Raw genomic sequence first — 10,762 nt, 5'->3', positions numbered from 1 at the left:
AAGCTAAATATAGTGAAAATGGTTGTGTTCTTTTAGATAAATATGGTCATCTGTCAATTAATACGATTTATAAAAAGAGGTATTCATAACTGATCAAAATCAGAATTATATATAAACAATTGCAAATAATCTCCAAAAACCTGTGGTCGTTAGTGAACGTTTACTTTAGTAGTAGATGCAGGGCTAGAAAAGATAAAACAAGTCCTGACACCATGAGATTATAGTTACCATGGAAAAATTATGGAAATCGTCTATTATAATAAAATATATGTATGTTTTTTAGGTGCTACCAAGGATAACCACATTACTTGGAGAATATAGAATATGGGGGCCTAACTAGCCCTGTGGAGGAGGGAATGCATGTTCCTGGAAATCCTTGTCAAGGTCACCATCCTTACTGTAGCATTTGGCCAAGAAGCTTACTAAGGAATAGACGTGGGATAACAGAGTCCCATAATGGCGTAGCATTTATGCGAAGGCCTTCAGGAAGAAATAAGGTTGAAGCTACTCAAGATCTAATTAAGTCTGTCTTTAAAAAAAGATTATAGATGTTAACCTAAAAATAAAAAGTCAGAGAGAGGCAACAAGCATTTATTTGAGATCAAAAAGTATTTCAATTTGGAGGCATAGATTCAGACAGAAACCCAAATTATGTCCCAGGTAAGGGGCAAAGGCAAGGAGGTTTTATGAGAAAAGGAAGGGAAGTAAAAGAATTTCTACTGATGTTAAAAAGCTAGGTTACTCTTGAGCGTTACATGGCTGGTTATGGATTCTAAAGACTGTCCGTAATTATCAGCCCTTGGAGTCGGGAGTCTGCTTTCATTAGCTTTACGAATGTTGCTTTGGCCCAGTCCAAGGGTTATTTTGCCCAATTCAAACATTCCAAAGGTTCAGAGAGTAAGATGTGCAAAGCAGTTATTCTGGAACAGCTTCTCTAGCTCTATTTTAAATGGCCCCACTTACCACATAAGGAATCCAAAAATTTAGTCAGAAGTCGTATTTACCCAACGAGATTCAAGACTACAAGAGTCATCCTAAATTACTCAATATTATCTATCTTACCAATATTACCTATGATTTTCTAGATCTCAAATATTGTGATCAGATAAGATACATCAAACAATGAATGACCTTTTACACTTTAGCTCCTCAGAATTAAAGAAAACCCGTTTTCACATCTCTAAATGGAATTTTATTTTGAATGATTAATTTATTAATTATTAAATAACTTACACAATAAAAATATCATATAAAGTTAGCATCTCATGTCAAATTTCAGGCAAAAATAGATTTTTGCCATAAGAGTAAATATTAAAACTGACTTCTTTTTCTTCATTAAGTATTAAATTTTCAGTTTTAATATGGGGAGATAGTTTATTTTATAGGTTGAATTTAATTTTAAATATAAAGTGGTATTTTTGTGGCTCTTTCTCCTTGTCAGTTTTATTGATTTTTAGACTATAGAATTGCTGTCTTGTAATAGAAGCAGTTTTAAAAGCCATCACTGCAAATAATACACTCAATATTTTGAAAACGTGTTGTTGAGATAAATTGAGTCCTGAGTATTCTATACTTTTTGAATTCTATTTATGCATTTGAATTTTAGAAGGTATTCTTTTCTGAAATTATTAACAGATTACATTTTAGCATTCCTAAAGTCTGTTAATTTCTTTTTCAGCCATTAATTTCATAAGGTTAGCTTACCTCAGAAAGAATATAAGCTTAGCTAGGCACTTTCAAAACTCTAGAAAACTGAATAATGGTAGCTATTTTTAACAAGAAAAAAAAAATATACTAGGCTACCTCAAATAAAGGCAAGATAGAGCATTAATATAGTCAGAAGGTCATTTAGCCTTCGGAGTACAGTTATTATTCAGTCTTTGATTTATAAAAAAAAATGTTCTTTGGACAGATTAGAAATTCAAAGCTCATTAGGACCAATTTTACTCATCTACCTTTTATTTGTTACTTTAGGTTGAATTTCTCACTTGTAAATTAAATATTAAGTTGGTCCACATTTTGCTTTTCTAGTTTTGCCCCATATCACCTAATAATATTTAAAGAAAGGAAGTTATGGCATAAAAAAAATTACTTTCAGCATGAGTATGTCCTAGATATTTAACAGTAACCAGCTTTTACTTTAGACCTGAACATTTTAAAGTGAAATGCAGGATAAATTGCATGAAGATCTAAAGGATCACTCACTATTGTTGCTAAAATATACATGGATAGAATTCTACAAAATCTTATGTCCTTTTAAAATTATTTCATAAACTAATACCACTTATTTATTGTTTGGTATTATTGAATGTAAAACAAGACCTTTATATTTTGATGGATTTATTTACCTTATAAATTACCCATTTCATTAAAAAATGTAAATAGTTACTATAAAACAGAATACTGAACTCTAAAATAGAGATTAAATAGACACAAAATAAAATAATAGACACAAAGATTTTTCTAATTTTATTAAATTTATTGGAGTGACAATGGTTAATAAGATTATATGTTTCAAGTATATCATCTGTATATCGCATTGTGGGCTCAGCCCCCGAAGTCAAGTTTCCTTTTGTCATCATATATTTGAACCCCTTTAATCTTCTTCAACCTCTTTGATGTATTAGTTTTGATGCACTAAAATATGCATCCTATTAAATTTATAGATAATTCAAACAACAGTTTTTATTTAAATGTATTTACATTTTAGAATTTAATATAGCAAAATTATGTATACATTTTTAAAAATTATTGTATTTTTTATTTTCATTTTTTTAGATAGTGTGAATAGGTTTTATCTGTCACCATTAAAAGTCTGAATTTTAAATAGATTCTTGGAGCAAGGGCTCATATCCACCAGCTCATTCAACTTTAGCACCTGTCCCATCCAGAGTAGGTTTTCCAGAACTGCTACCTTCACTGTGAAGCCCCATGAGCTTTCCCAGTTCAGTCTTGGGCTGCTTTAGCATTTCGACTTTTCCAACAAAGCCATCATGGAGCAGATGAATAGCTGGCAGGCCGTTTCTATGTCTTTTCCAGTGCTATCCACAGTCCAAGTTTTGGCCACATCTTTCCAGTTGTTTGTCTGCCCCTCACGGGTCCTGATTTCCATCACTTTCTTCTGGGCTTGGTGGGCCCATTGATGCTGAGCATAAGAGGCCTTTAGAATCTGATTGTTGTGTTTTACAGTAAAACCAATACAGACAAAGCAAATAATGGTAGCCTTGGCATCAGCATGAGCTTCCATCATGGTCCGCCATTTTTTGATCATGGAACACATCTTGTCATGGGGACATCCATGCCATGGAAATTAGTCAGGCAGTTTTTGCCAAGAACATCCTGAATAATTAGCTTGAGTTTTCAAAATGCCACTTCATCATACTGCAGATGAGCTAAGCTCACTTCAATAACACATCCCTCGAGACCATCACGTGTTAATTTGGTTCCTTGATTTCTAGTTACTAGTTTTTTGGGGTTTGTTTGTTTTTTTTCACATTCCTTATATTGATCATAGCTGGTGCTTTCACAGCATACCAAAGTGTCTTAGATTGGGGGTCAACTACTTTCTTCTTGGCTCCCTTTTGCCACCTTTCATAGGGTGCTTGTTCCTGCTGACCGATGTGGTGCTGCCTAGAGAGCCAAAAGGCTAAAAAATTATTTCAAAAAAATAAATTAAAAAATTATGTTGTTCTGAGACATAATTCTATTTTATTCAATTAAATAATTTATTTTATCATAGTGGAAATTTAAAGATATTTAAGCAGCAATATTGATATCCTGAATTAGAAGATGGTAATGAACTTTTTATGTACACAATCCTTCCTATTTTATTTTGATGTCATTCTTCTCTAATTCTGAACAAAATATACAATATTGATCAATTTAAAATTTTCAGTTTATTTAGGGTTATATATTTCTCCATATCATTTAGAGATACATATTTGTGATGTATATGTGTGTATACATGGGCATTTGTGAGTGTAAACATATATATGCACCTTGCTGTAAGCATATATAGGTGTGTATACCTTGATATAAATGTATATGTGTGTAAACACACATACACATGTACATATATGTATATAAATATATAGGCTGTAGTATTTTTCAATGTATACTATTTGGAATTAATATTTATAATTCCCTCCAACATATATTATTTATAATTGATATTTATAGTTTCTAATACATTAAAACAAACATTAAACATATGTTAAATATGTAATATATTGATAAATAATTTCAAAGACATTTATAATGATTTTTGATATATGTTCAAATTTTAAACCCTTGTATACTGTGTTAATTTTCTATTAAAGAATACCAAATCACTGCAAACTCAGCATTTAAAACAACACATATTTTTGTCACTGTTTCTGAAGGTAAGGAAACATGGCATGGGTTAGCTGGATCCTTTGCTCTAAGTCTTACCAGACATGCACCACCGAAATACTGGCTGGAGTTGTGGTTTTATTTAATGTTTGTGCTCCCCACGCTCACGTAGCTGTTGGCAAATTTCATTCCCTCGCAGTGTCTGCCGGGGGTCACTCTCAGCTCCTAGACCTCGCCACTCAACTCTCTCACAGCCTGGCAGCTCACTTCTTCAAAAGCAGGAGGAGAATCTCTCTCGTGTCTGCCGTGATGGACACTCCTTATGACATACTCACGGAGTGACTACACCGTCATTTTAGCCATAAAAAGTAATAATCACAGGAGCCGCTATTGCATTGCGGTCACGGGTGTCCCTCATATTCCAAAAGAGAATGTGATGCAGAGAATGCCTTCTGGAGGACGGAGGTCCCAGAAGCCACCTTGGAAGTCAGCTTATTTATGTAGCTGAAGATGGGTCTCTTTGCATAAGGCTGAGAAAAAATGGCTATCTAGGTTAATGAGATAATCTTTAAAAACCTCCCTGAAACCATTTTATAGATACCATTTTGCACTGTATTTCACTATATTATTGCATATTGATTTATTAATCAGCTACACAAAAGAAAATGAGTGGTAGTGTGGGAACTTGGGCTACCTGAAGTTACTCCTTTTTTCATGGGTTCTACAGTGCAGTCAAGTGAATTAAAGAGGAAAAATGAATAGGGTTATTTTTCCTTGCTTTTGTAAAAATGAAAATGCTTTCCAAAATTCCTGTGGCAGATTCTGACTGTGTCTTTTTTGAAGCCCCGTGCAATGGAATAGATTTAAAATTCTTTTGTGACATCAAATCCCAGCTGCCTGAAACCAACTGCCTTTATAGAAGAAGAGAGCTTAGGTGATTGAGAGGATACCTGAAAGGAATGTTTTGTTATGAAAATGCCAATAATTTCAATGTGAAATGATCCAAAGCTATCAACCCAATGGTAATGTAGTATGTATGGAAAAATTTTAAAAAGATAACTAGACAGTGGTTATTAATATGTATGTACTATTAATTCCTGGTATTCTAAGTATAAAGCATCACATTTTTCAATTTTGTATTGCTTCTTTTTAAGGGAATGGCAGTTATAGTTTTATTATGCCTAAAATTGATTAAAATTATGCTACTGTCAAAATAAGCCGAGTTCATTAAGAAAATGTAATATAATTAAATAGAGGATAATATGTTAAAATCACCAGACCTAGCAAACTTAAAGATTATTGCTGCTATTTCTAGTTATAGAATGTCATTTTTTTTTTAACTAATGTTCTGATTCAGTAAGAGATAACTGAAGAACATCAAAACTATTTGAGGCATCAGCGTCATAAAATATGGGGGACATTCAACAGGTTACTAAAAGGTAAAAGTTGCATGAGAATTTTTAGTCTTTAAAAGCTAAATTAATCCAGTAATCCAAAAATCCACTTGTTCTCTCTGTCCACTTATCTGTGTACCATGATGACAGGTAATGTAAATAAAAGACAAAAGAAAAATTTGAGAAAATATAATGTATTTACATGCATATACTTAGAATTCAGGAGAATTAGAACAGCATACACATAATTTTCACTAAAGTAGCAAAAGTTTATTTTGAACATCTCTGCATATTTTGATATATCATGTCCCTCATAAACAAAATATTCTTTATTATTCTATTCCTCAGACAGTGTTGTGTTATACATGATCAAAAAGTATCTCATTAAAGAGTGACAGTACTTTGCATTAGTTGGACTCAAAGCCTCCTTGGGCATTATACCAAAGAAAAGCAAGTGACAGTTGGTGTCAACACTAAACTGCTTAGGGCAAACTATTTTCTCAAAACCTATGTAATTTAATTGAAATGCAATATTTCATGAATATTAGAAAAGTAGGCTTTATTAAAAATGGCAAGGAAAAGTGAATGCATGACTGTTTAGAGTAACAAGCAATACAAATTTATTCATTCAATACAATCACTGAATTATTTAAAACTCAGCCTAAGCACAAGGTCATGGAATAATTTGAGCAAGTAGGCATTTTGCATGATGCATTTCCATAATTCTCCTGCATCTATAAAGTTAATCACAACTTTGGCATAGAGACCTTTTCCTTATAGTCAGAGAGCCAGATAAAACTTCAATTTAAAATTAAAGCCAAACCAAACTATTAACACTTGACATAGAAGAAAAAAATGTATATTTGCATAAAGAGAAAACATGTTAACTAGTAACTTTATAGAAAAAAATCTATGTATATATGTATGAAGAGAAAAAATGTTAATTAGTAACTTTAAGACCTACAAACAAAAAAAATTTAAATCCCTTTAACTCTAAATTTTGATTTTACTCCAAAGTAAAAATATGTAGAATAAATATTAAATTCTCATTCACAAACTTTCATACAAAAGACTTAAAGCAAAACCTGTTACTTAAGTCACTGAAGTAATAATTAGTTCATCATCGTCGCAGTGTTTTTGACTTGTCGCGTCTCCTTGTCATTCTTTCTTAGCATATCCTTCACTCTGTTTATATTACCCATCTGTTCTTGAACAGTATTTACTTTTTCCATTCGGGCCTTCAGATATTAATCATATATGTTCTAAATTTCTGGTCTGATAATTCCAGCATCTCTGTCATATCTGTACCAAGTTCTGTTCTTAGCTCTTTCTCTTCAACATAGATTCTTCGTCTTTTAGTGCACCTTGTAAATTTTTGTGAAGAGCTCAATTTGATGTGCTGGATAAAGGGAGCTGAGGTACGTAGGCCTTTAGTGTGAAATTTTATGTTTATCTGGCAAGAAGTGAAGCTGTGTTTGCTGTTTGCTGTAGCTGTAGTTGTTAGAGGCTAAAATGTCCTCTTGTGTCCATGTTTTTGTCTCCCTGTTGGATCTGGGTTTGCCTCTAGATTTCTTCTAAAATAGGACCTGAAATGGGCAGTTTTTCAGCTGTATTCTCCTGTGAGGACACAGGAGCTCTATCCACGTGGCCGTAGGGAAAGCATATGATAATCCTGTGATTAGATCTCAGTCTTTTAGTGAGCTTCTTCCCCTGGGCCGTGACCTGCAGAAATACTTCTGAGCCCTGAGTTGTCCAGTATCATTGAGACGGGAAAGCTAGATAAGGCTGGAGTTGGGTACTGCCCTTCCCCCAAGTTCTCTAGGCTCTGATAAACTAGTTTCTCTTGAGAACAGGCCTTGTTAAGAAGAAAAAGAAATGCTCTAGGCTTACTTCAAAATGGTTACTTTCCTCCTCTCTGTGCAGGCACTAAGAGGGGTTTTTTTTTCCCCAGTTTTCATAGTAAGAACGTGGCAGGCCTCCCAGAGGGAAAACTCACAAAACAATGAGGATCCCCTGAGACTGGATGTCCCCTGGAATTTTTGTCTCTCAAATTTGTCACACTGGACTTCCAGCAATCCATCGATTATAGTTTAGGTCTTCATTCCCTGTACTGGTTTCCATGGAAATTTCTGTTCCTGAGATTCTGCTCTGGTAAACTGTCATTTCCTGTATCTGCCTATCCGTTTCTCCAATTTGAGAAGCATTGATTTGCGCTATTACCCCAACTGCTAATGGATCTAAGAAGAGATGATGTTCAGTTTGTTCAGCTTTTTTTCTTGTGTGAATGGGAGTGATGACCTTTAAGTTCCTTACATGTTGGACTGAAGACCACCAGAAATATTTTTTGACTTCTGTTCTCCTCCTAGGTGAGACAGCAGTGCTAGAAGGGATGGGAGTTGGTTAACTGTCCTTCCACCAATTCAGGTAAGATTCTGCTAAAGTAGTTGCCCTGAGTGTTGGCATTTGTTGGAGAATGTTCCAGGAGTGTTTCAAAATGGTTACTTTTGCTCCCCGTTCTGATGGAAGTGTGTTGAAGTCTCCATCCATCTCTTCTTGCTGGTCTATCAGTTTTTGCCTCATATAGTTCAATACCCTGTTGTTAATTCATATATGTTAAGAACAGTTATACCTTCTTGGAGAATTGACCTTCTTAATGCCGTCATTATGTAATGCCTTCTTTATCCCAGACAACTTTCCTGACTTTGATGTCTGCTCTGTCTGAACTTAATATAATTGTGCCTACTTTCCTGTGATCAGTGTTAGCGTGGTCTATTTTTCTACAACCATTTACTTTAATCTTTATTTGTCTTCATGCTTAACATGGGTTTCTTTTAGACGATATATAATGGGATCTTCGTTTTTGATCCACTTTCGCAGTCTCCGTCTTTTTATTGGAGCCGTTAGACCACTGATATTCAAAGTGATTATTGATACAGTTGTATTAATATTTACCATATTTGTCAGTTTTCTATTTGTTTTCCTTGTTCTTTGTTCTTATTTCATCTTCCCCTCTTTTTCTGCCTTTCATCATTTTAATCAAGCATTTTGTTTGATTTCTTTTCTCTCTTAGCATTATTGTTATACCTATTTTTTTTTTTTTACCTTTTTTTTAGTGGTTGCTCTAGAGTTTGCCTTGTGTATTTACAACTAAGCAAAGTCCACTTTCAAATAACACTATAACAATTCATAGGTAGTGAGAGTACCATATAATGTCAAAATAATCCTTGTTCCTTCCTCTCATTGTGTCATTGCTGTTGTTCATTTCATTTATATATGAGAATACATCAGCATGGGTGTACGATATAAACATAAGCTTACATAGTCAAACGTATTGTTATTATTTTGAGCGAATTATTATCTGTTAGGTAAATTAAGAATTAGAAAATTTTTAAAGTTTTTATTTTACCTTCACTTTTTTCCTTCCTTCTTCCTTCTCCCCTCCCTCCCATCCTTCTTCCTTTCCTTCCTTCATTCTTTTTCAAGATATATACCTGACATTCACTGCTAAAAAATTGGGTTTATCTATCATTTAGTGAGTAGATTTTCAAGGAAGTAAAATAAGAAGTGTTGAGATAGAAAGCTTACAATTTTAGATAGGATGGCCTCACTAAGTAACATATGAGAAGAGATGTGGAGTTAGACAAGAAGAAACGCTGTTCTTTGCCATTCCAGTTAGAAGGTACAACGTGTCCAAATCCCTAAAATAAGAAAATGCATGATTTATTCAAAGAAGAGAAGAAAACATGACTCCAACTGGGGATAATTTTTCTCTGCTTTGGATGTTTTACCCTAGCCTTCCTCTTGCTAAGTAACTATTCATTCAAATTAGAAAAAAAAAAACTTATCTGAAAAGCTTACCATTCTTTCATTATTTGAACAAACATGTACTTTATGTTCTTTGTCAAATGTCACTAATTATCCCCAAACTGCAGAAAAAACTGTTTAAATTAATGCAAAAATTCATAGCAAAACTTGTTGCAAAAGGACCACGAAAAACTATTGCAAAATAACAGAACATAGTTTGTTTTTTGCCAAAGACTGGCAAGATGGTAGGGGATGGAGCTGGAAAGATTTATAGATGATAGATAGCTAGATAGATAGATGGAAAGATTTATAGATGATAGATAGATAGATCGATCGATCGATCTATCTCTAAATATATATATATATATATATATATATAGTATATATATATATATACACACACACACACACACACACACACACACACACACACATATGTACTTTTTTAAAGGAATTTTTTAAGGGATTTTGTGTATCAGCTTATTTTTATTCTTTTTAATCATTGCTGGCTGCATGTAGACATATCCTCTATTATACTTTTTTCGAGATGGAAAATAATTTTGAATGTGCCTCATCCCCATTCTTCATATTTTAGTACTAAATCTGTGAGAGCATAGTAGATTACAGACTCAAGCATTCAACGGATTGTGCCACATTTTAATTTCCTAAAATAGTCCTCAAATCTTAAAATTGTAATACAAAAATACTCTCCATGTGTGGTCATATTTTGCAAATAAACTTTTTAACAAATCATGAATTCATTGCTCCAAAAATAAAGCCCTTGGATCTTTTCTTTTTGTTTTCTTCCTTCCTCCTTCTTTCTTTCTCTCCTTCCCTCTCCCTCCCTGCCTCTCTCTTTTCTTTCTTTTCTTCTTTTCCTTTTTTTTCCTTCTCTCTTTTTACTTTGTTATTTTTCAAGAGAGGATATGCACCTGACATGTATTGCTAAACATTGGCTTTATCTATCAGTTCGTTAGCAGATTAAAAAGAAAAATACTAAACACTAAAGCTAAGTTAATGTTATTTATTTTTAAAATTGAATAGACTGAGTAAATAAAAGGTCTATTCCTATTGGGTAAAGTAATCCTTGGGATTAATTTCAGCATTGACAGATGAAGAGCCAAAGAAGTTATAATTCTCAATAAATTACATAATATACTTTATAGCCCAGGAGTATAGAAGATTGGTTTTACTTATTAATAAACAACATTTACCAATGAGAAGAATTCAAA

At 33.3% G+C, this 10,762-nt stretch overlaps 1 long non-coding RNA gene and 1 pseudogene across 1 annotated transcript in view; one reads left to right on the top strand and one right to left on the bottom strand.

Moving 5' to 3' along the window:
• Positions 1 to 2,822: 2,822 nt before the first annotated feature.
• LOC120616272 (40S ribosomal protein S3a-like) lies at positions 2,823 to 4,521 on the bottom strand (annotated as a pseudogene).
• Positions 4,522 to 7,734: 3,213 nt separating this feature from the next.
• LOC120616264 (uncharacterized) overlaps positions 7,735 to 10,762 on the top strand; it is a 67,458-nt gene continuing 64,430 nt past the window's right edge. Inside the window, exons 1-2 of the long non-coding RNA XR_005656558.1 lie at positions 7,735 to 7,877; positions 8,093 to 8,150. This is a non-coding gene — a long non-coding RNA (uncharacterized LOC120616264). The remainder of the gene's footprint in view (positions 7,878 to 8,092; positions 8,151 to 10,762) is intronic.

Source organism: Pteropus medius, unplaced genomic scaffold (assembly GCF_902729225.1).
Source record: "Pteropus medius unplaced genomic scaffold, Ma_sr-lr_union100, whole genome shotgun sequence".
In the NCBI taxonomy this organism is placed as follows: Eukaryota; Metazoa; Chordata; class Mammalia; order Chiroptera; family Pteropodidae; genus Pteropus; species Pteropus medius.
The sequence above is the reverse complement of the archived record's forward strand: the minus strand, read 5'-3'. Positions and strand labels throughout refer to the sequence as shown.